Here is a 25,039-nt window from a genome sequence, read left to right as displayed (position 1 = left end):
AGTGGTGTTTCAATTATCCAGTAAAATTCTATTTGAAGATGGCTTTAGTTTTTGGTGGTTAAGATTAAAGAGGACTGTATCTGAGATGATGAAAGAGTAACTAAACCGTGCCCCCACTCTCTTCGGCTCTGGTAGGGATGAGTTGTTGCCTCCCACCTTAAGCTGGTAGTGGGCATGCCAAATTATGGAAGAAAAATAGCACAACTCATCAACACTCACCAAGTAAGGGGCGCCTGGGTGGCTCAGTCGGTTAAGTGTCCAACTCAGGAAAGAAACATTTGAACTGCATTCACTCAACAACTCAGAGGAACTGCCCCCAACATGGACTCAGAGTGTGTGTGTGGTTTGTTACATACTGCATGCTTCGTAGCACCTACAGTTTTAGGAAGGTTCCAAACTGTGAAAAGTCCATTTAAATTCAAGGGTCTGTGTGCCTCAGTGAGGAAGCACATTAAATCACTCCAACTGCCTCATCTACTTTCAACCGCAACCATAAATAGAAAGCTTGGATATGCTCTGAGAGAGCATCCAGGGTGGGAATCTTCATCAGTTCATTTCATGTGACAAAAGTTTTACTGAACTCCTCCATTATACCAGGCACTGCTTTAGGCACTGGCCGGGGGGGAGTTGGGGGATAGCGGGAGGGAAGGAGGGAGATTCTCGCCCTTATAAAGCTTACAGTCTAGTAAAAAACTTGGAATAAACAATGAGTCATACCTGGCACATTAAAATTTAGGAAAAAGTTGCACCTTATATCTTACAGAATTTCTTACTTTCCTGAAGACCCTCGTGTATTTCTTCATTTAATGTTCGCCATAGACTGGCAATTAGGCAGAACAAGAATCACTAAAATCAATTAAGAGTTGACAAAATAGAGGCACTGAGAGGTGAAGAGGTATGCCTAAAGTGAAAAGCTGGTGGCGGGCAAGGTGAGGCAGGGTAGGATGCTCCTGGCACCCTCTCAGCACCTTCAATGACTGTCCCCCCAAGGGCTGGCTCTGAATCAGTCTTTGGGTCTGAGGATGTCCAGGGATGACCGAAATACACAGGTGTCACCTAAGCTTCTACTTCCAGATAACCCAATGCCCAGCTACTTAGACCCACTCTCCAAAACAGAAACAGGCACACAAACATAAAGCCAAATGCAGTAAATTAGGAAGCCAACCCCCTCTTCACAATAACAAACCATACGTGCTACCAATACAGAGAAAGAAAAACCTGCCCACTTGATGTTACAACAGCTAAGAAAGAGAAAGGAACTAACATTTATTTAGTGTATGCTATATGCCAGATGCTGTATTAAATATGATGACTCCTTTATTACTGATGGCAATCCCATTATTATCCCCATTTTATGAAGTAGGAAACCAAACAAAACACAGAATTTAGAATGACAAATAAGGAATCCCATTTCCCATGGATCTTAAGTGTTTTTAAGTATCTGGGCATTAAATGCTCAGGCTCAGCAACAGATACAAGTTGAATCGTAAGATTATTTTTTTCAGTAAATCTAGGAATATGTATTTTTATATACATTCACAGCTCAAGGTGAATTATAAACAAAAAAGAAAAGTCACATTTAATCTGATATCATACAACTTTCCTCCTATCGGAAAAAGCTAAATTAGTAAGATAGTCTTTGTGCCTAGAAATTGCATGACTTTTTTGAGAGGTACATATGATGTACCCCTCATAACAGTTAGTGCTGTGACAAACTCTGCTTCACAAACTTTATCGAAGAGTCTTAACTTCTACTCACCTTTTAAGCTGTATGAAAACTGATGTGAGTTCTTGAAAATGGTCCAGTCAGGAGACAACGGTGTGATGTTACAAATATAGAGCTTGAACTGCTAAAAGGAAAAATAAAGAATTTCACCAAACCATTTCTTTGTTTCTCTTAATGCACCCTCCCTTTCCCCAGGTTCCAAAAAAAAAAAAAAAAAATAGTAAGTTGAGGACTATCACAATAAAAGCCACAAATACCAAAATGAATAAAATAAGAACACAAAGGTAAACATCAAATAATAAAGGGAGAATTATAGTAAAAAATCTGAGGTAAGGGACATGACTGAGCTAGGGACAAAATCCCCCTATCAGTTCTCGAGCAACCACAAGGGGCACCCTGTTCTTACCTTCCAAACAAAAGAGACACAACTTATTCCTCTAAACACACAAAACTTTTCTTCAATGAGGGCCCACGAACAAATGAACAATGTCCTTATTGGATTTGGGTTTTTTTTTTAATCATAACAGTCAGAATTAACTTGTGAGCACATGGATCCACGCAATCCTTAACTGTAAAGAGGGGCAGGATCAGGGGCACCTTTTTCCTCCCATGAAATATGTTTAATTTTGTGGGAGCAGCAAGGACCCTTGCTTAGTGAAGACCCTTGGGGGAACACCCCTGGTTCTGTCTGAAAGGTCGTCTTTACACCCGCCCCTCGCCCTGTTGGTAGAACACCCTCCAGTGTGGTGCTCCAGACTTTGTCCAGGTCTAGTCCCAGTTCACACAACCTGTCATGATCATCCTCATCCCACCTTGACGAGTATAGTGTGTGCATCACACCATTCCAGGTCACATCGGGTGGCTGCCTTGTGCCTTACAAAACAGTTTCAGGTAAACTCAGTCAACTCTGCCTCAGATACCACAAGCACCTCTCAGCACCCAGCCTGCCAATGTGTAGGATGACACTCCTGTCCAAGGTTGAATAAGGCACCATCTGTCTAGCTTGTGTGCTGTAGTGTACTCTCCAGGAGACTTGTCCCTTAAAGTGTGTTCCTACCATATGTCACTCCTGAGTGATCAGCCAATGCTAAGACATCCAGATAAAAAATTACTGTGTCTAGCCAGAGGATCCTATGAGATTCCTATGGAGGTCCACCCTGAACACCTGAGCCAAACACCTTGCTGTTTTTATGTAACTCCTTAGTATCAATACTATGAAGCCACAGACATTACTTTCTCCTGTTTACTGTCTACTAAGAGAAGAAAACAAGCCACTTCTGGTTTTCTAAACAGTAGTTTTTATTCCTCAACTGGGATTGCTCTCATCAGTCTTCCGAGGATTCAAATGTTCAGACTTATTGAGAAAAAAAGTCAGTGGAATAACCAGAAATGTACTGGGTTGGGCAAAATGACCCTTGAGTGCAGGCAGAACCTGTGACATGCTTCTAACCAACAGAATTTGGCAGAAGTAATGAGATGTCATTCCCTTGATCAGGCAATGCTATACAAGACTCCATCTCAGCAGACTAGAGAGTGACAGACTCCCTTTTTACCTCTGAAGAAGTGAACTGCTATATGGTGACAAGGACGGTGAGGAGGCCACATGGCAAGGAACTGCAGGGGCCTCGAGGAGCTGAGAGGCCCCCAGCTGACACCCAGCAAGGAAACAGGAACATCAGTCCTATAGCTTCAAGGAAATGAATTCTACCAACAACTTGAATGATCTTAGAAGTGGATTCTTCCCAATCCTACCTCCAGATGCAAACACAGCTGGGACCACACCTTGACTGCTGACTTCTGATATCCTGAGCAAAGAGCCAATTAAGCCATGCCCAGACTCCTGACCCATAGAAACTGTGAAATACTTTATGGGTGTTGGTTTAAGCTACTAAGTTTATGGCAATTTGTTAAGCAGCAACAGAAAATAAATTCAATTTAGTAATTAAGTATAGGGATGTATAAAATACATATATATTATATGCATACATAATTGGTACAATAGAACAGCACTTCCTACCTGCCTCATCCATCCATAAGTGAAAATTCGTTTCTCCTACTTGACTATGAGCTCCTTCTGGGCAAGAACCACATCACCATCACCCTGACATCCCCTTAGACTCTGCAGAGTATGTGGCACATGGGAGGCCCTTACATTTTTTTAAATAAACCAGATTAAAAGAGTTATGATTTGTCAATCTCTAGTTGACTGCAATAAGGCCAAAGCAACGGAATTTATGCAAACCTTCAAAACAGAGCAAAGAACCTCTAAATTAATTTCAACTTGGTGGAAGACACTTAGCCTCATGCTCTACCCCCAAATGATGAATCCACAATTTTTCCAGTATTGGTTATTTCATTTTACCTGTGAACCTGAGTCAGTGCTTAGAAATGTTCCTCAGTAGTCACTACTTTTGCCAAATATCCTTGCCACTTTTCTGGCATTTAGCTATCTAACAGCTAAAGGTTAAAAACAAAAAGATCCCTAAGAAATTTTCCAAAGGAAGAATTTGTTACTTGTTCTTAATTTCCCATTCATATCAATAATTCATTCCCAACCAAAATGGAAAAACCTGTTATAGGTCAAATAACCCAGCTCTAATTCTGAAATAAAATGCTAATCCAACTTCATGACAACCTATATCAAAAGTGCTTTAAGATTGATTTTTTATTTTTAAACAGATGATTTTGAATTCTCTTAAGCAAGATTTTACTTAAGCCCTGTTTAAAATAAAAGTTGAATATGTAAATATGTTCAGTTTCTGCTATCCTTAAGAGACAAATTGTTTTTTATTACAAAGAAGATGGTGACTAAAGCTCTATTTTAGATTTTCAAAGGACTGGTTTAATAAAAGAGATATTTTAAAACATTCAAATCCGTTAAATTACTTAAGACACTACAGAATAAAAATTTCATTCACTATAGAAACCTATCTTACTCTCCGGAAGTCTATATGCAGGATTATATTATATAGTCCCACTCCCTCATAAATCAGTAAACCTTAACATTATCTCCAAGGTTTATCCCCTGGTGCTGAGCCTCTCAGGCAACATAGTTTTCACACTCAAGCCAAAAAAAACTAAAAACACCAGTTCCATGACATAGGAGGCAGAGAATTTCAATAAATTCGCCTCTTCTTCTCAGCATAATTTTAACTCTCTTGGAGCCCAACTCTATGTGTGAAAATAACCAATGCCCCACAACAGGGAACTTCACCCCATGCAAAGAAAGAAACAGGCCCAGTTTATAGACCCCACCCAGGTCCCTCCACCCACAATTCTAATAAGTACATGCCTTTTCCATAATCTCACAAAACACAGCTCAACACAAAGTCCAGTGCTTCAAAGAAAGAAGACTGAGAGTTAATATCATGCCCCCACAAAGGAAATTAAGCCTTCAGTTCACCCGGAGGATGACCCTAAAGAGAATTATTATGCCTAGGACCTTAGAGAAGATGGTGGCAGAGTTCTTTATACATAGACAACCATACCCTGCTGCTTGTAATATGAAGCATTTGAGGAATCCATACATGGTTTTTCAAAGTGATAAACTATGGTCCTGTGGGGATGATGATCTCACTAGCCCCAAACCAACTTTTTTTACTTCTTCTTCTTCTTTTTAATTTAAATTTTAGTTAACATACAGTGGTTAACAACATAGTTAACAACACTGGTTTCTGGAGCAGAATTCAGTGATTCATCACTTACATACAACACCCAGTGCTCATCACAAAAAGTGCCCTCCTTAATACCCTTCATCCATCTATCCCATCCCCCCCACCTACCTCCCTCCATCAACCCTCAGTTTGTTCTCTATGGTTAAGTGTCCCTTATGGTTTATTTCCCTCTCTCCCTCCCCCCCCAATATTCACCTATTTTGTTTCTTAAATTCCACATGAGTGAGATCATATATTTGTCTTTCTCTGACTGACTTATTTCACTTAGCATAATACACTCTAGCTCCTCCATCCATGTTGTTGCAAACGGCAAGATTTCATTCTTTTTGATGGCTGAGTAATATTCCATTGTGTGCAGGTATGTGTGTGCACGTGTGTGTGTGTGTGTATCTCACATCTTCTTTATCCATTCATCATTCGATGGGCATTTGGGCTCTCTCCATAGTTTGGCTATTGTTGATAATGCTGCTATAAACATCAGGGTGCACATACCCCTTCAAATCTATATTTTTGTATCCTATGAGTAAATACCTAGTAGTGCAATTGCTGGGTCGTAGGGTAGCTCTATTTTTAACTTTCTGAGGAACCTCCATACTGTTCTCCAGAGTGGCTGCGCCAGCCCAAACCATCTTCTAAATGCCATGTTCCCAACACGTTTCCAGCAGTTTACACAGCACTGTAGGTTCAGTGGCCACAGTTTGGGAACCATGAGCTGGTGAGAGGCAGGGCAAGACTCAGAGGCAGAGTTGCAGTTATTCCTGGAAAGTAACATGAAGCAAGGAGGTCACCTCCCTTGCCCCAAGAAGGGGATACATGAGTGGTAATTAGACTGAAAAACCATAAGGGAAGTGAGACACATTTATTCTTTTTTATTATTATTTATTTGACAGAGAGAGAGAGAGGGATAGCGATAGCAGGAACACAAGCAGGGGGAGTGGAAGAGGGAGAAGAAGGCTTCCCGCTGAGCAGGGAGCCTGATGCGGGGCTCGATCTCAGGACCCTGGGATCATGACCTGAACTGAAGGCAGACGCTTAACGACTGAGCCACCCAGGCGCCTGAGACACATTTATTCTTAACCTTCACAGTATTCTCACTTTATCTTTAAGGTAAAGGAAGACATTTATTCCAGACAAAGGTTAAGAGAAATCTGGCTGCACGCTTCCTTTCTCTGAAACAGGGCTGGCTTCCAGCTGGGAACTGGAGCCATTTAAAACACAATGATGCCCGGAGACAAGAGAGCCCTTTTGTGAAATTATAAGTTGGGCTGGAAAAAAAACACAAAGTAGTAGGTAATATACTTCAGTGTTACACAAAGAGATCAAGGAAAATAGAAAACAGAGGTCTCTTTCCCAAATCTATACTTACATCATTTTTCAGAAATGTTGAGGCATTCGTTAAGGATGGACTTACACTTCCACCCCAGATGCATAAATTTTTTTGTCAAGTACATTTCCACGACATAAAATGTGTGTGTCCATTTATTCAACCCATAAGTACCATACAATTTGGTTTTGGTGTCTTTCTCTCATGGGGAATTATTTCACAGTACACTTATGCCAAGAAGTACTGGACCAGAGGTGTGTCTTTGCAGCCCAAGTGCCCAGCACAAGGATCTGCTCTCTCACTAATTTGAGTCTGGTCTGGGAAAGGGTCAGGCCAGCAGGGAGCATCACCAGCAACCTCCCTGCAGAGCCCAGGGTGAGATGCAAAGATGATGAGTGCAGGTTCCAGCCGCAGAGCCAAGACCAAGAGTTTGACAAGTTGTATCTTAACAAAGCATCACCAACCATTTCATCGGTGCCTTTCAAAATCGAGGAATGCACAGGAAGAGGGCAGCTTTGGGTAACTCCCAGCAGACACAAAACCAGCGGGGACCAGGACTCGGGAGAGGGATCCCGAAGCCAGCTGCCTTCTGTCGGCTGTCTGGCTTACTTCTAACAGGGATTTCTGTTCCCAAAATAGAAACGAAGTACCTCTTGAAAGCAGATGCAAAACAAAGAAACAGTCCCATTCTGCTTGCCAGGAAGAAATAAGGCGCGGCGACACCCGAAAGTCATCTCTTCTGGAGCACAAAGGGCCGGACGAAGGGCCTTTCCTGGGGCACAGCTGAAACGGCCAGCTTCCTCAAAGACCTGGTCCCCAAAGCCCCTCGGGGGTGCACCCACTGGAGTAAGGCAGTACTGGCGGGTTCCCACCCACGCCTCCTCCCGCCCAGCATAGGACAGCAACAGCTTCGAGGGCTACGCTCACAGGACAGCGGGACAGCCAACAAACCTTCGCAGGCTCTCCCCGCCCTGCCTCGCCCTTCAACCAAGAAAATCTTTCAGTCAAAGCAAAAACGGTCCATCTGCCTATGGCTAAACAGACAGGTTTTGTTCTATCTTCCCTGCTGTTTTGGCTTGAGCTCTTCCGACTCCAAAGTTCTGAAGCTCCCTTTGCTAAGCTTTATAAGGGCCAGAACTATGTATGAGGAAACTGGGACAAGGCCACCCTCGGGCAGCCCTGCGCTGCGAGGAAACACCACAGCCAACAGGGCAGCCCGGGCTCCTGCCGGGTAAGGCGACGCGGCCTCTGCGCACGCGCACGCGCACGCACTCACAAGCACGCAGATGCACATGAGCGTGCACGCACGTAGGCAGGCGCGCACGCACAAGCGCTGAGGGCGCTTGTAAAATCCAAAAATGGGATGCTTCGGGACCCATAAAGGCAGAATTAAATGTTTCAAAGCACACAAAGAGCGAATAAAGTTCTTAACAAAGCTAGAATGTGCACCTTAAGGAAACAACAACAAAGAGGATTTCTTTTTTTTTTTAAGATTTTATTTATTTATTTTTTTTTTTTAAGATTTTATTTATTTATTCATGAGAGAGGGAGAGAGAGAGAAGCAGAGGGAGAAGCAGGCTCCCCGAGCAGGGAGCCCGATGCGGGACTCGATCCCAGGATCCTGGGATCATGACCTGAGCCGAAGGCAGACGCTTAACCATCTGAGCCACCCAGGCACTCAAAGAGGATTTCTTTTAAGTGACATCAAGTCCAACAGCGAAGTTTCCTTGTTATTTCCAAACTCAAGGGGAGGAAGACAGAGACCGACCCCTCCACAAAGGATCACAAAATACTTTAAAGTAATAAAAAACTTGACAGTGATTGGGACATCAAGATCCTTTTTTGCTTCTTAAGCAATGAAGTACTGTCTCATTTCTCAGGCATCCTGGAAGGAGTTCTCAGGGCCAAACCATACTCTTTAAAGCATATTAGCACACATCCAAATGGAGATGTTACCGTTTCTGTTACAAGCCAAAAAGGGAATCAAACACCCAGTCACTATGGCAGGAACTCCATGAGCACGTGGACTGGCGGAGTAAGGTAAGAGCCAAACGCACAGCCTGCCCTGAGTTCAAATCCAGATCCACCACTTACTGCTTGTCTGACCCCAGGGAAATCATGTCATCTCTGAGACACAACAGCTAACAAATGACGATATGGTTATCTACCTTCAGGTCACTGCAGAGACTTAGAAAGACAGTAGGGGCCTTAGTAACCGATCATAAATATTAATATAGTCAAGTGATATAAAGAGCAGCATGGCTTCTAATCAGAGAAAACCGGCTGCTAATACCTATGACTCACAACAGAAGTACCTCTTCCCAAGAGTCCTCCTGGTTTACCTCACTCTCTACAGTCCTCCTCACTCAGTTTCCAGTGTTCCTGGGCTATCTGCACATACCCTCTTTCATGTTCACTCAGGACTCCCCATGAGAATACCAACTCTTAAGAACAAGTCTCATATTTTCTAAGGAGAGGTCTCATATTTCTGGGTGTTTTATACAATCTACTTCCTTCCCTGTAGCCCTCAACCATACCTGTATCTCCATATCTGGCATTCACCAGAATAACAGCCTCAGAGGAAGACTTGAGGCAAACTCCCACCTTTCACATCTTATAAGCTCTCACACTTAATGAGCTCAAGCCCTGTCCCTTTGTTGTAAGTGAGGAAGAAATCAAGGAACGTGGTGGTGAATAGTATTAACCAAGTCACACAGGTGGGTCAAGTCCCTGGGGCAAAGACCTGGGCTTCTTGCCTCCCCCACCATACCATTGGCATCTCCTTATCACAGAGCCTACCTTATAAGAAAGAACAATTGCCACTGGCATTATAAAGATACATGTCCAAATGACCCACATATCTTACCACACAGCACTGGGCCTTGGGGTTTCAACATTCCTGACAGCAAGATAAGGCCTACTTCAAGAAACAGTCCTGCATACCCAGGATTCTGAGCTCTGGCCCAAGTGTTCTGTTCTCTGCTCTTTTTGACCTCCTGTTTGGATACTTAATTAATTACAATAAGAAGAAATCAAACAGATAAAAATACTCAGGCATCTTGGTCATTCATTGCTAGGTAATAATAGTAACAATAACAATAAAGCTAACATTCATTTAATCTTTGCTCAGTGCCTCTCTTGCAAGACCCTTTATGTATCTCATTTAATGCTCACAGCAACCTTGTATGGATGTTATTAGTAATTCTCAGTTAACAGATGAGACAATCAGAGTCTAGAAAATTTAGGTGATTTGTCTAGGGTCATACAACTCTTAAGAGGCAAAGCTAAGATTTGAACCCTATTCCATCTTACAAGCAGATCCACAGAGCAATCAAAACAAAGGGTTATAATAAGAAATAAAGCAAAGCTGAGGTATCAAAAAATGAATATGTTTTAATCTTGGGAATTCCTTTGAAAACTAAGGGTGTATTTTTGTTGTAATATTATCTTCAAACCCAGACTTTATGAGTCTGTTTGGAAATAGCAACAAGTCATTCACCAATAAGCACACTTCTTTCAGACCCTTTTGGTCACTTCCCGTGAACACAGGAAGTGTGTCCTGTGTGTTCCCCTTCTCCACAGGCAGAAACAAATGTGGATACTGTGGAACCCAGCTGGCACATGAGAGTCCTGACCCCCAAAGACTGGCGCAGCAGGCGGCCACAGGTGGGGCTTCTCAGGAGTCACAGCAGACTCAGTCCCAGGCTGGTGAGGCAGCAATGTTTTTGGAGACCCATTATGTCCCAAATTTTCCACCACATGCTATCAGAAAATAAAAAGGACCTAAGTTGTTATTTCTCTGAAATTCTAAAATTTAGTATGGAGAATAGGGCAAACATAAATAAGTCTGTGCTTTTGTAACTAAATGTCAAGACTGGTTTTCAGATGGCAAAGATAAAAATTGATATCAATATTTTATTGACCTCTATTAATATTTAACATTAAATATGGAGCCAACTCTCTGTAGAAAGCTGTTTCAATGTACTGAATCCCTAGCACTGTGAGGGGGTGATGCTAAATGCCAGGAACAGACCAAAGAAGTCACCATGTCATGTGAGGTAGAAAGAAGAAACCCAAGTATCTCAAACTCATTCGACCATGAAATCCACTGGCAGGCTGTATGAACACCCACCAAGTGCCAGACACGATTCCAGGCAGTTGGGCACATCAGTGAGCAGAACAAGGGTGTAGAGTTGAATAATAAACCTACTCAACAGGTGAATTAAGTAGTTTGCTCAGAAATGGTAAGGCAAGTGCAGAGCAGAGCGGAGGACAGCCAATACAGCCAGAGGGAAGCAGTGCCAGAGAATGCTCCCTGAGAAGGCAGTATCAGAGACAAGGCCTGAAGGAGGAAGGGGGGTTGGACACAGGGATGTTTGAGAAAGAGCATTTCAGGGAGGGGTCCAAGAACAAAGAAGCAGCCTAGCTGGACAGAGTGAATGAGGGCAAAAGTATCAGGAGATGAGGTCAAAGAGGCAATGGGGGGGTCCCAAGAGCTTGTGGGCAACTGTAAGGACATGGCATTTACTCAAGAAGAATGAGGAGCTACTGAAAGAGTCATGCATTCATTCAACAAGGACTTACCAGATGCTAAACATGTCAAGCCCTGTGCCAAATACTAAAGTCATAAGAACAGGAAGAAGGCTGAAAAGATGCAAAAAAAAAAAAAAAAAAAAAAAAAACTAGACTCCTCAACCTTCAATGGTAGCTAAGGTCTTCTTTAGTAGACTAAGTAACCAGGAGTACATTCCAACCCTCACATGGGAACCTGGAAATGAGCACTCAGTGGGCTCGAAGGACACCTCTCCACCCCCTACTTACATATAGATCCTGAATGTCTACCAGGAGAACACCAAAAATATAGAAGGTCCTAAAGTTGTGTAAATCAGCAGTGAAAATCAAATGAAATCCAAAAATCATTTTAGTCCTGATTATACCTCATTAGATTCTAAATATTTAAATCTATCGATGGTACTATAATAGCTCTGTAATAACTACAATGGTTTAAAATCTTAACCTATATTTCCTAATATTTCTAAATGGCAGAATGTTTACTGTTCATTGATATCTAGATATGTATTTGTCATTTTGGTAAACTAAGACAGTAATAAACATCAATGCTTGGTCTTTCTCCTCTACTAAACTACACAGATTATATCTCCTTAATACTTCCTCTGTAACTCACCCGTGATACTGATCATTTTGGACTTTCAAACACTCTTAACATATGCAATATATACATGTATATACATACATACATATATACGTGAAAATGGGCGCCTGGGTGGCTCAGTTGTTGAGCGTCTGCCTTCAGCTCAGGTCGTGGTCCCAGGGTCCTGGGATCGAGTCCCACATCGGGCTCCCTGCTCGGCGGGAGACCTGCTTCTCCCTCTCCCGCTCCCCCTGCTTGTGTTCCTGCTCTCACTGTCTCTCTGTCAAATAAATAAATAAAATCTTAAAAAAAAAAAGAAAATGCATATATATGTATACACATATATACATATACTGAGTTGTGACATTAAAAATCTCTATATACAGGGGCGCCGGGTGGCTCAGTCATTAAGCGTCTGCCTTTGGCTCAGGTCATGGTCCCAGGGTCCTGGGATCGAGCCCCGCATCAGGCTCTCTGCTTGGTGGGCAGCCTGCTTCTCCCTCTCCCGCTCCCCCTGCTTGTGTTCCCTCTCTCGCTGTGTCTCTCTCTGTCAAATAAATAAAATCTTTAAAAAAAAATAAAAAATAAAAAATAAAAATAAAAATCTCTATATACATATGTATACCACACATACAACTTTTTTAAAGTTCCTAAAAACAAAAATAAAAAAATAAAGTTTCTAAAAACAATACTTAGCCTTATAGTTGTGAACTATATTCTATCTTCTATTACACATCACTTTTTTTTTTTTAAGATTTTATTTATTTATTTGACCAAGAGAGAAATAGCGAGAGCAGGAACACAAGCAGGGGGAGTGGGAGAGGGAGAAGCAGGCTTCCTGCCGAGCAGGGAGCCCGATGTGGGACTTCGATCCCAGGACCCTGGGATCATGACCTGAGCCGAAGGCAGACGCTTAACGACTGAGCCACCCAGGGGCCCTACACATCACTTTTTGAGGGCTGGTTGTGACCTACTAAAATGATTTCGTGACCTGCAATTCTAAAACACTAGTCAAGGCACTTAACCAATTAACTATTAATTAATAAATAACCTCAAATTCATCACAACATCGCCTGTCCCCTACTTTGTCCACCTACCCTCTCAACCCGCAGAGAAGAGCAAACTCTAGTCTACTCCTAAAATTTCAGAGTGTCCCGAAGGATGATCTTTCAGAGCACAGCCCTGCAAGACTCATGAACTAACCAGAAGGCAGAAAGAAACTAACTGTTCTCTGCTGGAGCCAAACAGAACTCAAGCCATCCGCACTATCTGTGCATGAACTTGTCAAATAAAGTCTCCAGTATTCTGAAATAACTTAATGAAAACACATTCTACTGCTAAACGATCTTTGGCTTTGGCTTCCAGTGCTTTGATAAACTGGTAAATGGTCATTAAAATAGGACCAGTATAAGCACTACTTTGCATTTGAGAGTAGGGCAGATTCAGACTCAGCAGGTCTGCAGTGAGCCCCAAGATTCTTCATTTCTAACAAGCTCCCAGGGGATGCCAATGCGGTGGTCCAGTAACAAAGCCCTAGACAGCACTGGGTAGTTTACAGATCAAGGTAGCCCTCCCTAGCAACCCCTAATAATTATGTTCAAATACACAGCAAAGCCCTCAGCAGACAGCACCTGCTGTGAAGGCAGGTGTAGAGGTGATATCCACAAGCACATTAATGTGGGCTTCAGCTGATGGCAACCCATCGGTAGTGGTGATGGAAAGGGCCATCTGGGAAGACTGGAGAACAGCACCTAAGTGAGGGAGTAGAAGAACCACACGGAGGAAACTGACTTGGAAAGCAGGTCCAGGCTCCTTCAGAAATCTACAGAATGTCCACAGAAGAAAAGAGAACATCTATTTGGAAGTAACTCAAGTGGAGGTCACTTTCAAGCAAAAAGGCTTGAGCAATGGAATGCAGAAAAGACCCATCAAAATATCCATAGGCTCTTACTGACCAATGGGCCACTTACAACTAGGCACAGTTACCAAAAAAGGGAGAATTCCATACATTGCCATACCTCCTCTTCCTCCCCCTTTACCCCACCCACTACATCACTGCAGATAATCTCTCCTCTGCTGTCCTGACCACTCCTCTCTTGCGGTGTTTGTTCTGCCCCTGGTGAATTCTTGTGCAGCCTGCACCACTGACTTCCACCCTACCGTCGCCCCACATTTGGGGGCCCCCATCCAATTTAGACATCACAACTCATATACTACCAACTTGAATACACTAAAAGTTAGCTATGTCTAACAGACCTGCTAGAGTTCCAGTTGGCTGTAAAAAAACATACATTGACAATGAAAACCATCATTCAAGAAAAAAAAAAGTCCACCTCCACCCCTTTTTTTGAGACAGAGAGTGGGACTCGGGGGGGGGTGCAGAGGAGGGGAGAGAAAGAGAGAGAGAGAATCTTAAGCAGGTTCCACATCCAGCATGGAGCCCAATGCAGGGCTCAATCTCACAACTCTGAGATCATGACCTGAGCCAAAATCAAGAGTCAGGCGCTTAACCAACTGAGCCACCTAAGCACCCCCCACCTACCCTATTTTATTTGAAAGGAACACAGATGCTCCAAATACTCCGTGTCAACTGGTCACTTTAATTGAAATTAGATACATGCTTCTACTACTTCATTAGAAGTCAAGTTCAGAACACAATGTCTGAGTGTAAAAACTATCATCAGCCAATCGCTTATATTCCATTAGTTCACAGTTGTTGTTGTTTCTATTTTTGGGTTTTTTTTTTTTGAGATTTTATTTTTAAGTAATCTCTACACCCAACATGGGGCTTGAACTCAACAACCCCGAAACCAACAGTCTCATGCTCTACAGACTGAGCCAGTCAGGCACCCCTGTTGTTGTTGTTTTTAAATTACCATATTCCTCTTCATTTTATACCATTCTTAGAAAATATTTCCCAGCATCTTCTCCATCAAATCATCAAAAAGTAACTATTGGGAGTTGAAATTCTACCCATTTGGAGGTCACTATTAGCCAACTAAAGTTTGGACATGCTATTCTACATGTTCTACATGTTATTGAATTAATAAGAGTAAAAATAAAATTCCAGAAAAGGCAAAGCCTACACTAGTACAGCCTTTCCTTATTTGAAGCCATGCAGTCTTTCCTCATTCTTGTGGGTTTCATTAAACTAAGAAGCACAGAACACTGTAAACTGATTTGCTAGTTTCCATACTTGCTGCCAAATTTCCACTTCTGCAAAATCAATTTCAATCAAAAAAAAAAAAAAAGTAAAGTTAATCTAGTTCTTCACAAACGGTCCAGAATGTGAGGTAAAAATTTGGAAGAAAGGAAAGCAGTGGTTGGCAAATAATGCAAATGTTAATTTATTATCTTTATTTTTTAAATTGCTACATTGCCTCAGAATCATTTCCTCCTCTTAGCTTTGGAAAGTTTTTAAAATGTGGACACTGCCAAACAATGACCTTGTTATAAGCCAAAGTTCAGTTATTTTAAGGAATTTACTACCTTTTTGCTGAAGGAGTTCTCATGGAAATCCTTCCAAACCACCAACTTTGTTTAGAATTTTTACACATTTACAATATAATGCCGTACAGTTTCTAAAAATTTTAGGGTTTTACTTTGTGCACTGCTTCAGGCTTTAAGAAAGCAGTACAACCTAAAATCAGTGACACAGGTAGACGAAGGGACACTTAAAAGGGAAAAGCATGAAGTAACTTTGGTGTAGCATGGTTACATTACAGGGAAAATCAAGCTAGGGAGAGGATGCAATGTATGCCGTTTGCCCCAGCTGCTAAGTCCTAGACAGAAGAGCAGTTTTGAAAGCATACCATTTCGCATCTGCTGACTTATTAAAATACACCCCCCCCCTTGGTGTCTTAACAGAAAACTCAGATATGCATGTAAAGACCAATTGGCACCACGTTTTCAGATCCTCAGATGAAATAACTCCCACTTAGCCAGAATCCAAACAACTGGGAAATTCAAATAACTGGAATTTTTGTGAAAAGGAAAATAATTACAACCACAAGAACTTAACACACAATGTAATCAGCCAACTTCCCAAGTACAATGGCTTGCCAGGACAGGAGGGAGAGGGGAAAGGAGAGGGGTCAAAGTCAAGAGGTGAAAGCAAGAGGAAATGGTCCAAATGGGAGACGAGGGTGAAGGAGGAAACTAAGGCACCAGAAAGAGAAGGCAAAAAGTCAGCCCTGTCTACAACCCAACAACAGAGATACAAAATACTCTGGCACGTGACATGAAAGTGAAGGAAATCAGTATAAAACTGTGGTCTTTGCCTTAGGAAAATCTCTCTCCATGCACATCTTGAAAAGCACAAGAATTAAAGTTTGACGAGAGCATGCACTGGTCTGCACGTTACTTAAATCAAAGGTCAGAAGGACAGTTAGGACTCAGGGTCTGCATTAGTTCTCCTGGCAAGACAACCTGCTACCTATTACCATGAGCCCAGGAAAGCTGCTGGACAATGCTAGGCAGTGCTCACGAGTGGGCGGTCTCTACCGCACCAGTCTGAGTGAGGTTCCGTTGCCTCTGCTTCAAACTCCCAGGGAAGCAAACTGTGAGAACGAACAAGCAACCGAGCTGCATGCTACATCTGAAGTGAGGCTTATTCATCTCAAGCTGTGTGGTGTCAGAGCTAGATCTGAGTGAGAACAGCTGGCTTGTGTCAAGCATGCGGTCATTGCACGGGTTACTGTAGAAAGCGAATGAGCGTGCACGGGCTATTCCCCTGGAACACTTCCCAATCCTGATAAAACTGTCCTGGTTCTTCTCAAACCCCACCACGACATGTGACAGGTGGAAGGGGTGCGCTGGTTTCAAAATAAGTAAGACAGACGCTCTTCTGCTGTTAATGTTGTGGGCCTTGTGTACCCACACCAAAAACAACACACACACACACACGCACGCACGCACACACACGCCTCTCATCACTGCAAGTACTGTTTTCAAACATACCAAACATTTCTCTGATAATTTAAAAGTGCAAGATATTACACTATCACATGCAGTGAATATTTCTAATACAGTCGATTATTTGAACCTTTCGAGCAAAAGTACATCTTGCAAATACAGGTATGACTGTAGACTGCTACACAATGACTTTAGAAGTCTTCTTCGTAATTCGGATTGCCATCTGAGAACATTTTTATCAGCCTCCCCTGTTGCCAAAGATCTCCTGTTGACTCTAGCCAAGAGCTAGCCCAGAACTCAGACAATGATGTTATTACAGGAAGAGATTCCATGTGAAAGTAGGTCTATCGTTCAGTTAACACAGATTTTCAATCTCACTGGAACATAAAAATTGCAACCTTTAGAATTGCTCTTACTCCGAATTCTGTTCATTTCCATTCTATACCAAGTCAGTGACTCACCACCCTTTGAGGTTGTGATGAAAACTGTAGCTAACACCCTGAAGGCGACTCCAAAGGGTGGGGTGAGGACAAGGCTCCAGGGACGAGAGCAGGAGTCCAGCCAGGACATCAGAGCCGGGCTCCCTTTAGAGCAGCTCTCTTCCTTGCACATAAAAGCCATCAGCGGCTGCCATCCCAGTATGAACACCAGCCACTTCAGCAGCTTCCCTTTGATCTGACATGATCATTTTGCCAATTAAAAGGCAACTCGTCCTCAGCCATGCCCAGAACTGGGGAAGACAGCCACTGGAGACCCTAAGAATCCTCCCCACCTCTGGATATGGGAGCATCATGCCAGAAAGAAAACAAAAAGCAAAACCCCGAGTTGGGTGCCTCCCTAAGTCTGTGGTATGCCTGCCTACATCAGTCTCAAGTCCGGGGGGGGGGGGGGGGGTCGTGCAGGAAGAGTACAGCATGTGTCCATGGTCCAGTCCTGAATCTCAAGCTGGGTAGCCAAATGACTCAACTATTTGTAGCAAAATGGCCCTTTGTGTTTCTGGGCCTAATGGGAGAAAGCAGGAGGGGTCGGGCAAGTAGCCCATGTCCTACAGGACAACTACAAAAGTGCCTAACATTCTTATTACCACACATACTCCTGGGCACCACCTCTCTTCCTGAGTCATAATCTCTTAAGGTGGAGTTGTGGGAATCTGCATTTTTAACAAGCTTCCCCCTTAAAATTCTTAAACATACCAACATTTGAAAAACAGGTCTAAACCCAAATTAAACTGATGTGTGGGAGAATGGGACAGGAGGCTACGGGAGCAGAGGTGGAAGGGATGGAGACAGTAAGAGCAGGCTCCCCAGGTTTGGCACCAAGGCACCCCCTACCTTGCCTTGGTGCCAAGCAAACAGGACCCACCACCAGTGAAGTAGGCGGGAGGGGGATGAGCAACAAGTCCTGAGGTCCACACCCCACCACCAAATGACTGACAGAAACCATCTTACTTTTCTTGGTGAGTCAGGGCTCACATGAGATCTAATTGCTCTAGAAAAATAGAGATGTGGCATGCCTTGCTTCTGAGTGCCATGGAATGATTCATTCCTGTTATGCATTTTAACAAGTCAGGATGAACCCAGAAAAGTACTCACCTCTCCCGCTGACATCCATGCTTCACAACAGAGGAGGGTGGCATTCCAGGCAGAGGAGCCGGGAAGGAGGTCTACAAGGTGTCTAACTAGAGAAATGGGGTGAAACAGGGAGAAGTGGGAGAGGGGCCCGGAGACAGAGACCAGGCCAGGCCACTGTGACCCATGGCCACAGGCAAGTCCAGCCTTTACCTTTTTTGAAGCAAGGCAGTGACATGTCAGTTGTGCGGGCCAGAGGGGGTCCCAGACCAGGAGCATCAGCATCCCCCGGGAAAATGTGAGAAATGCAAAGTCTCGGGCTCCACTCCTACCAAATCAGAAACTGCATTTTAAAGAGCCCTCAGGGGCACCTGGGTGGCTTGGTCGTGAAGCATCTGCCTTCGGCTCAGGTCATGATCCCAGGGTCCTGGGATCGAGCCCCACATCGGGCTCCCTGCTCAGCGGGAAGCCTGCTTCTCCTTCTGCCACTCCCCCTTCTTGTGTTCCCTCTCTCACTGTGTCTCTCTCTGTCAAATAAATAAATAAAATCTTTAAAAAATAAAATAAAATAAAAAATAAAGAGCCCTCCAGGTGATTCTGACACTCACTGAAGTCTGAGACCCTCTGCTCCAGAACACAGTGAGAACACGGGAGGAGAGGAGAGAAAACCAGAGGTCAAGGGCAGAGAGCAGTCTGTCCAGCGGCGGTTACAGAAGTCTACACATGAAGCATGAAGCACTAAGAATCCAAGGCAGTAACTACACGGAGGAACGAGAAAAGCCACATGAAAAAAAAGAGTCAAAAGTAAACTCGCAGGACTTGGTGATACAGAGGCTGGATGTGCAGAGAGGAAGGTAGAGAGCCAGAACAAGACCAGGTTCCTGGCCTGGGTAACCAGCTTTCAATCAGGGGAAAGACAAGAGATTAACTTTTATTATCATTGTACAGATAAATGTGCCAATGTCTGCCTCAACCTTGAAACACTCAAGTCTGTTTTTGTAAGCCAGCTTGGAGGCTTCCAGATTCAGGAAGATTGTATTTAAATGCTTTTATAAAACAGCACAGTTGTGAAATGCATCCATGTGCTTTCTTCAGATACATTCTTCAACTATTTTTTTCAGCAATGCATCTTGGAAAGCTTTATAAACAAAAATCAATCCAGATTCAAAGTCTTGGAAGAAGGGAAGGGCTATAGAGAAGTTACCTCACACAATCCAAAGAACAGCCATTTGCAGAGAAAAGTATGAAACACTGCTTAATGCTCATCACAATTTTAAATAGAAAGGAAACACAGTATGGTGTCTAATACAAAACACATGTTAAAGGTTTCTCTGCCCAAGAACGGTATTTACCTTAAGTCATTGGGCTCGAGATATTGATGGGAAAAAAAAAAAAAGTCCATTCTTAATTAACTATACTCATAAAGGATGCAGTATAATTGAATGGCGGCAAATGTTTCAAAAATAATTTCTGGGTTTATAAAATGTTTTTACACTTATTGTTAAATATGCATGTGTCTAATGTTCTGGATATTCTCTTTTAAAAAAGCAACAAGGCCCACTGTGAAGATGTGACTCCAGGGAGCTGGGAAGCCGTCCAACATCTCCATATCCAGGCCCCATCCTTCCTTTGGCCACTTAACACAGAGCAGCCGTCTGGCAGGACGGTCAGGTCGTGTGGTCCTGAGTTGTACAGAGCCATGCACAGCCACTTCCGCCCCCCTTCCACCTGTAATCTTTGAAATGGCATCCAACCAACAGCAGCGAGCCTGGAAAGGGAGGAACGGGGTCCTATCTGCTGCAGGAGGGATGGGGCCCCATGCCCCTCCCTGACTCTATCATAGCATCCTACACACTCCTCGCCAGGGTGTCCTGCATGCAACAACCACCTTACAGACTTACTCCAGAGTTGTCTTACAGTCCCCCACCCCCAAAATCCTAAAGTCATGCTGACTGGACTTTATTAAATGAAATAAGATTACTAACACAGGAGAAGCTGAAGTTTGGCTGTAACTCAGTAAGGACCTTCTGACAGAAAGGGAGGTAATGCAAGTCAGGTGGACCAGTGTCCTCACTTAGAATCGTAACACTTAGGATAGGTCAGCCCTGTTTTACGCACTTTACATTATTAACTCAAAATCTTTATAAGAACTCTATGAGGTGGGTAATGCTATTACCAGCATCCTCCTTTTATAGATGGGGAAAATGAGGCACAGGCAGTTTGAGTGAATCACCCAAGATCCCACAGTGAGGACCGGGCAGAGCTGGGATTTGAACCGGCAGGTGGGGTGAGGTACCACCACGTGTCACCACCTCTCTCCTGGCCAGCTCCTACCTCCATGAGCCCGGGTTCTTTTCCTGCTGCCCTCGCTGGCCTTGCCAGGCCACTGTGCAGTCGGTGAGAGCAGAGATGGAAGGCTGGCCCACGACCTTCAGGAGTGCTCAGCGCAGGCACCGTTCACACTTCTGTTCCCACATACACAACTCCCCGTGGGTCGCACCATCCCCACGGCGTCATCATCGTCTCCTGACATCCCCCTTGCTCTCTCCCACACCCAGCTGCACGTGCACCCCTGCCTCCACAGCCCCCACCATTGTCCCCTTCCTACTGCACAGCACGGGTTCTGCGCAGAGGCCTGGGATGACACCACCAGCCTCTAAGCCAGAAGTCTTGGCAGCCTTCAGTACAGATGAGGTCTTTGAAAATCCTGGAGCTGGCCTCTGAAATTCAAAAGTAGGATAGAAATACCATACTTTCTAACAACACTGCTGAAATTCTCACCCACAGGTTAATTTCCCCGGGTGGGCTTCTCACTAGCTCTATGGACCTCATCGGTCTTGCCTTTGGGATACAGCTGCCCAAACAACCCCCCAAAGTTCTGAAGGTCAGAGGTTGAAACCAATAGCAAGGATTCTTAGCCCACAGCTTGAACTGAACTGGGAGTTTAGCAAACACTTGCTGAAATCTACCCTGTCCCAGGCAGAGCATTTTCTTGAAGCTGTCTTTCTTATAAATGAAGAGACTCGGAGCATTCTAACAACTGTTCACCAGGAACCAGGAATCCAAGTCCTTGGCTGCAAAACCACATTCTTTCTTGGTAAACAGTATGAAGAAAATCTATCATCTAATAAGCAGAACAGCAAGAACCCACTGATCTGTTTTTCTACCAGTAAATGGAATGCTGGGGCAGAGTCTTGCTGTTCACTGGTGCCAGGACTAAATGCCCCCAGCATCTCCTCCTGGTCAGTGCCCCGCTCACCTCACCAAGCCTGCCGCTCTAAGACACAGTACATTGTAGTTGGGCTCTGGAAAACACTCCTACCACTATTTGGTGAGCACGCCCTTGTCTAAAGGAGGAGCAAAGAGGGACAGTCAGTACAAATGAAGGCAAGCTGGGCCATCCAACCCAGAAAAGAGGAGGATCAGATGGGGCATCAGAAGTGTCTTCAAATATCTGCCAACATGGAAGAAAAGCAAACCCTGCTCTTAATCATGGCCAGAAGAGGCACATTTCAATCCAGCCTGGGGATGTTTCCAGCTGGTATACTGTCCTCAAAATGGGCTACATTCAGTGGTGATGAGCTAGGTCAGATGGGTGCAGGTGACTATTGTGTCTGTGAGACAGAGGTCAAAAAAGACATCTGCAAGGAGAGAAGGAAATAGCAGGAGAAAGAACAGCAACAACAAATAACACAATATGAAAAAGGAAATAATTGGTTGAGTCACAGAAATAACTATACTTAAGAATCTCACCATTCCCCACTAATTGGCATATGCCCCCATTCACCCCAAACATGAACAAATTTGGTCAAGTTCATGTAAAACCAATATTACTCCGCTATTTCTCAAAACAGATTAAAGAAAGATTTGCAAAGTGCTGTCCTACATGTCAGCAGCTTATGACACTACATAAAAGACAATCTTTTCCACGTAGGTTCCTGAGGCAAAAAGAAAGGTTTCAGAGCTCTCGAAAGGGCTTCTGAAAAGCCAGAGAAGGTACTGTGTCAAGGGTAGCAATCAGCTACCAGAGAATGTATTTGCTGCTGTGGCCAGAAAGAAGCTCAGGCAGCAAAGGGTGTGTTTCCAAAGCTGTAGCACATGGGCTGCCACATGAAAACCAGTAGGTCAAAGCAATGACCTTCAATAAAAAAGCAGTATGTGCTCCTAGGAGAGTGTCTGAAAATAAATTATAGCCTTTTCTCTTTAAGGGGAAAGTAGAATACATGCTCCTTGAGTTTTGTTAGTAGGATGGATGGATAGATGGATGGATAGATGGATGGATGGATGGATAGATAGAGAGATAGATAGATAGATAGATGATAGATAGATAGATAGATAGATAGATAGATAGATAGATAGATAGATAGTTGATATATAGGTAAAAATAGATGTAGATGACAGGCAGACAGATATACAGACAAATGGATGGACAGACAGAAACAGAGATGATAAAGATAGATCAATAGATAGACAAGGCAGACAGGAGGATAGGTAGAAATAGGTATAGATAGTTGATAAAGATGATAGAAATATAGATAGATGATAGAAATATAAACAGAGGGGCACCTGGGTGGCTCAGTCATTAAGTGTCTGCCTTCGGCTCAGGTCATGATCCCAGGGTCCTGGGATCGAGTCCCACATCGGGCTCCTTGCTCCACAGGAAGCCTGCTTCTCTCTCTCCCACTCCCCCTGCTTGTGTTCCCTCTCTCGCTGTCTCTGTCAAAAAATAAATAAAATCTTTAATATATATATATATATATATATATATACACACAGATAAAATCAGAAAATAAGCTTAAGAAACAATTGTGAAGAAAATGAACCAAAACTCTCTAACAATCTATATAATAGAACATTCTAAAGCTTGTGGTTTCTTTTATTTAATATTTTAGTACCTCTCTAAGGGCTTACAACTGTGGGATGTTTTAGTACTAAAATTCACTCTACCCAAAGGTCCATCAGAAATGAGGAGGTAGCCACAAATGATGCAAATTCACCTTTCACTGAGGACACGTGCAACTGTGCATGTGCTACAAGAAAACAGCAGTCTCCAACAATGGAGGAACACGCTGTTATCCTGAAATGAGCATGAGATGATAAGCTATAAGCTGCCCCGGGACTCACTGGTCTGCCATTGCACTGGGTCCACTTACGTATGGCAGCAGCACCAGTTGATTCTGGATTAAAATTATGAGTTCCCATGAGAGGGCACTTTCTGGGAAGACTTCGTTATAATCCTTTCTCTGCCTCCTTTGAACGTTGTCAGTAATCTAGCCAAGGAAAGAGGAATTCTGTATCATGAAGGACTGAACCACAGCCTTAGTAATAAGCTAGAAAGAACTACTATTGGCCTAAATACTGAATTAATTAACAACAAATTTCTTAACTGCAAATTTCTATAAGGTGTAATCAGACAACAAAACCTTTTAAGGGACCTGGTCAAAGAAGGAAGGGCAATTGTGAAAAGGGCTTGGAGCTCAGTGCACAGGTGCCAGGATATTCCATCCCCTGGACTTCCCTCTAGTCAACTGTACACATTTGTTTAGAGACTTGAATTGTGAGGTCATGAAAGCAAAATATAAGTAAATACCCAAATTCAGTAACCATAAAATCTTGAAGAAAATGTATCACACTTCCAGCATTTTCACTATTGTCCCAGTGGGTATCTTATTAGCAGATTCCATTTTAATGCTAACAAGAAAGAATTTCATAGAATTCACTGATTAAGACAAACCAAGAGTTTAAAAAAGAAAAGGCTTATTATGCCTTTAGAGATGTGCTTCTTCACTGTTAAGCAAAATGTTCTGGAAGCACAGAAGAGAAGTAGGGCTACCTCTGATAAAGGGGTCTGCCATCTGAACCTCAGCAGTTTGGGACTGTCTGTCCTGGGTTAGAAAAAATGGATTTGGGACAATGGAACTTCTTTTCTGACTATTAAGTAAACACGTGAAAAAGGAACAGAAGCAGACACTGGAGATCTGACATCTTTTCAACCTCTATCTGGCCAACAGACGTGTTCTATGTTTACCCACCATTATCCACCTGTCAAAACTGCCCCTAGCTCTAAAGCAGGGTTTCTCAACCTCAGCACTACTGACAACTGGAGCTGGAGGATTCTTTGTTGGGGGGACTGTCGTGTGCATTGTAGGACACTTACAGGACCCCTGGTCTCTACACACTAGATGCTAGCAGCACCTCCTGCCTCCCAGTTATGATAAGCAAACATGTCTCCAAACATTTTCAAATGTCCCCTGGGAGACAAAATTGCCCCTAGTTGAGAACAACTGCTCTAAAGCATCCGGACCAACGATAAAACACCCCACAAGATCATTTAGCTTCTCACAGTTTGAGGCCACAGGCTACACTGTGAACCCCAGACAACCATCTTGCAAATGTCCACCATGAGCACAGGGTGGATGGGGTAGGACAGATGGGTCAGGGCAGATGCACCATTATCAGTGAGAAAGCAACGGCATGCCATGTTCCAGCAGTGGTGAGAACAGATAACAGCGCCATCCCTGAGTCTGACAAACACTATCGTAAAAAAAACAAAAGGACAGACACTGAATTCCTCTTTATGCTAGCCATTGAAAGAAAGGCTGAGTCTCAAACTTATGCCTTAACGTTAGCCTTCTGAAGACCATTAAAACAGAGACGATTTTCAAAACAGAGCTGTTCCAC

General features: G+C 43.4%; 1 protein-coding gene across 2 annotated transcripts in view; it reads right to left on the bottom strand.

Moving 5' to 3' along the window:
- Positions 1-25,039, bottom strand: part of LDLRAD4 (low density lipoprotein receptor class A domain containing 4) — a 439,821-nt gene that overhangs the window by 382,522 nt on the left and 32,260 nt on the right. For both annotated transcript variants that reach the window (XM_088019475.1, XM_088019476.1), the window contains exon 2: positions 1,760-1,850. The gene's annotated coding sequence lies outside the window, so the exon portion shown is untranslated. The remainder of the gene's footprint in view (positions 1-1,759; positions 1,851-25,039) is intronic.

This window comes from Eumetopias jubatus, unplaced genomic scaffold (genome assembly GCF_037043125.1).
Source record: "Eumetopias jubatus isolate StellerSeaLion01/CBP00866 unplaced genomic scaffold, mEumJub1_p1.0 scaffold_16, whole genome shotgun sequence".
Taxonomy (NCBI): Eukaryota; Metazoa; Chordata; class Mammalia; order Carnivora; family Otariidae; genus Eumetopias; species Eumetopias jubatus.
The sequence above is the reverse complement of the archived record's forward strand: the minus strand, read 5'-3'. Positions and strand labels throughout refer to the sequence as shown.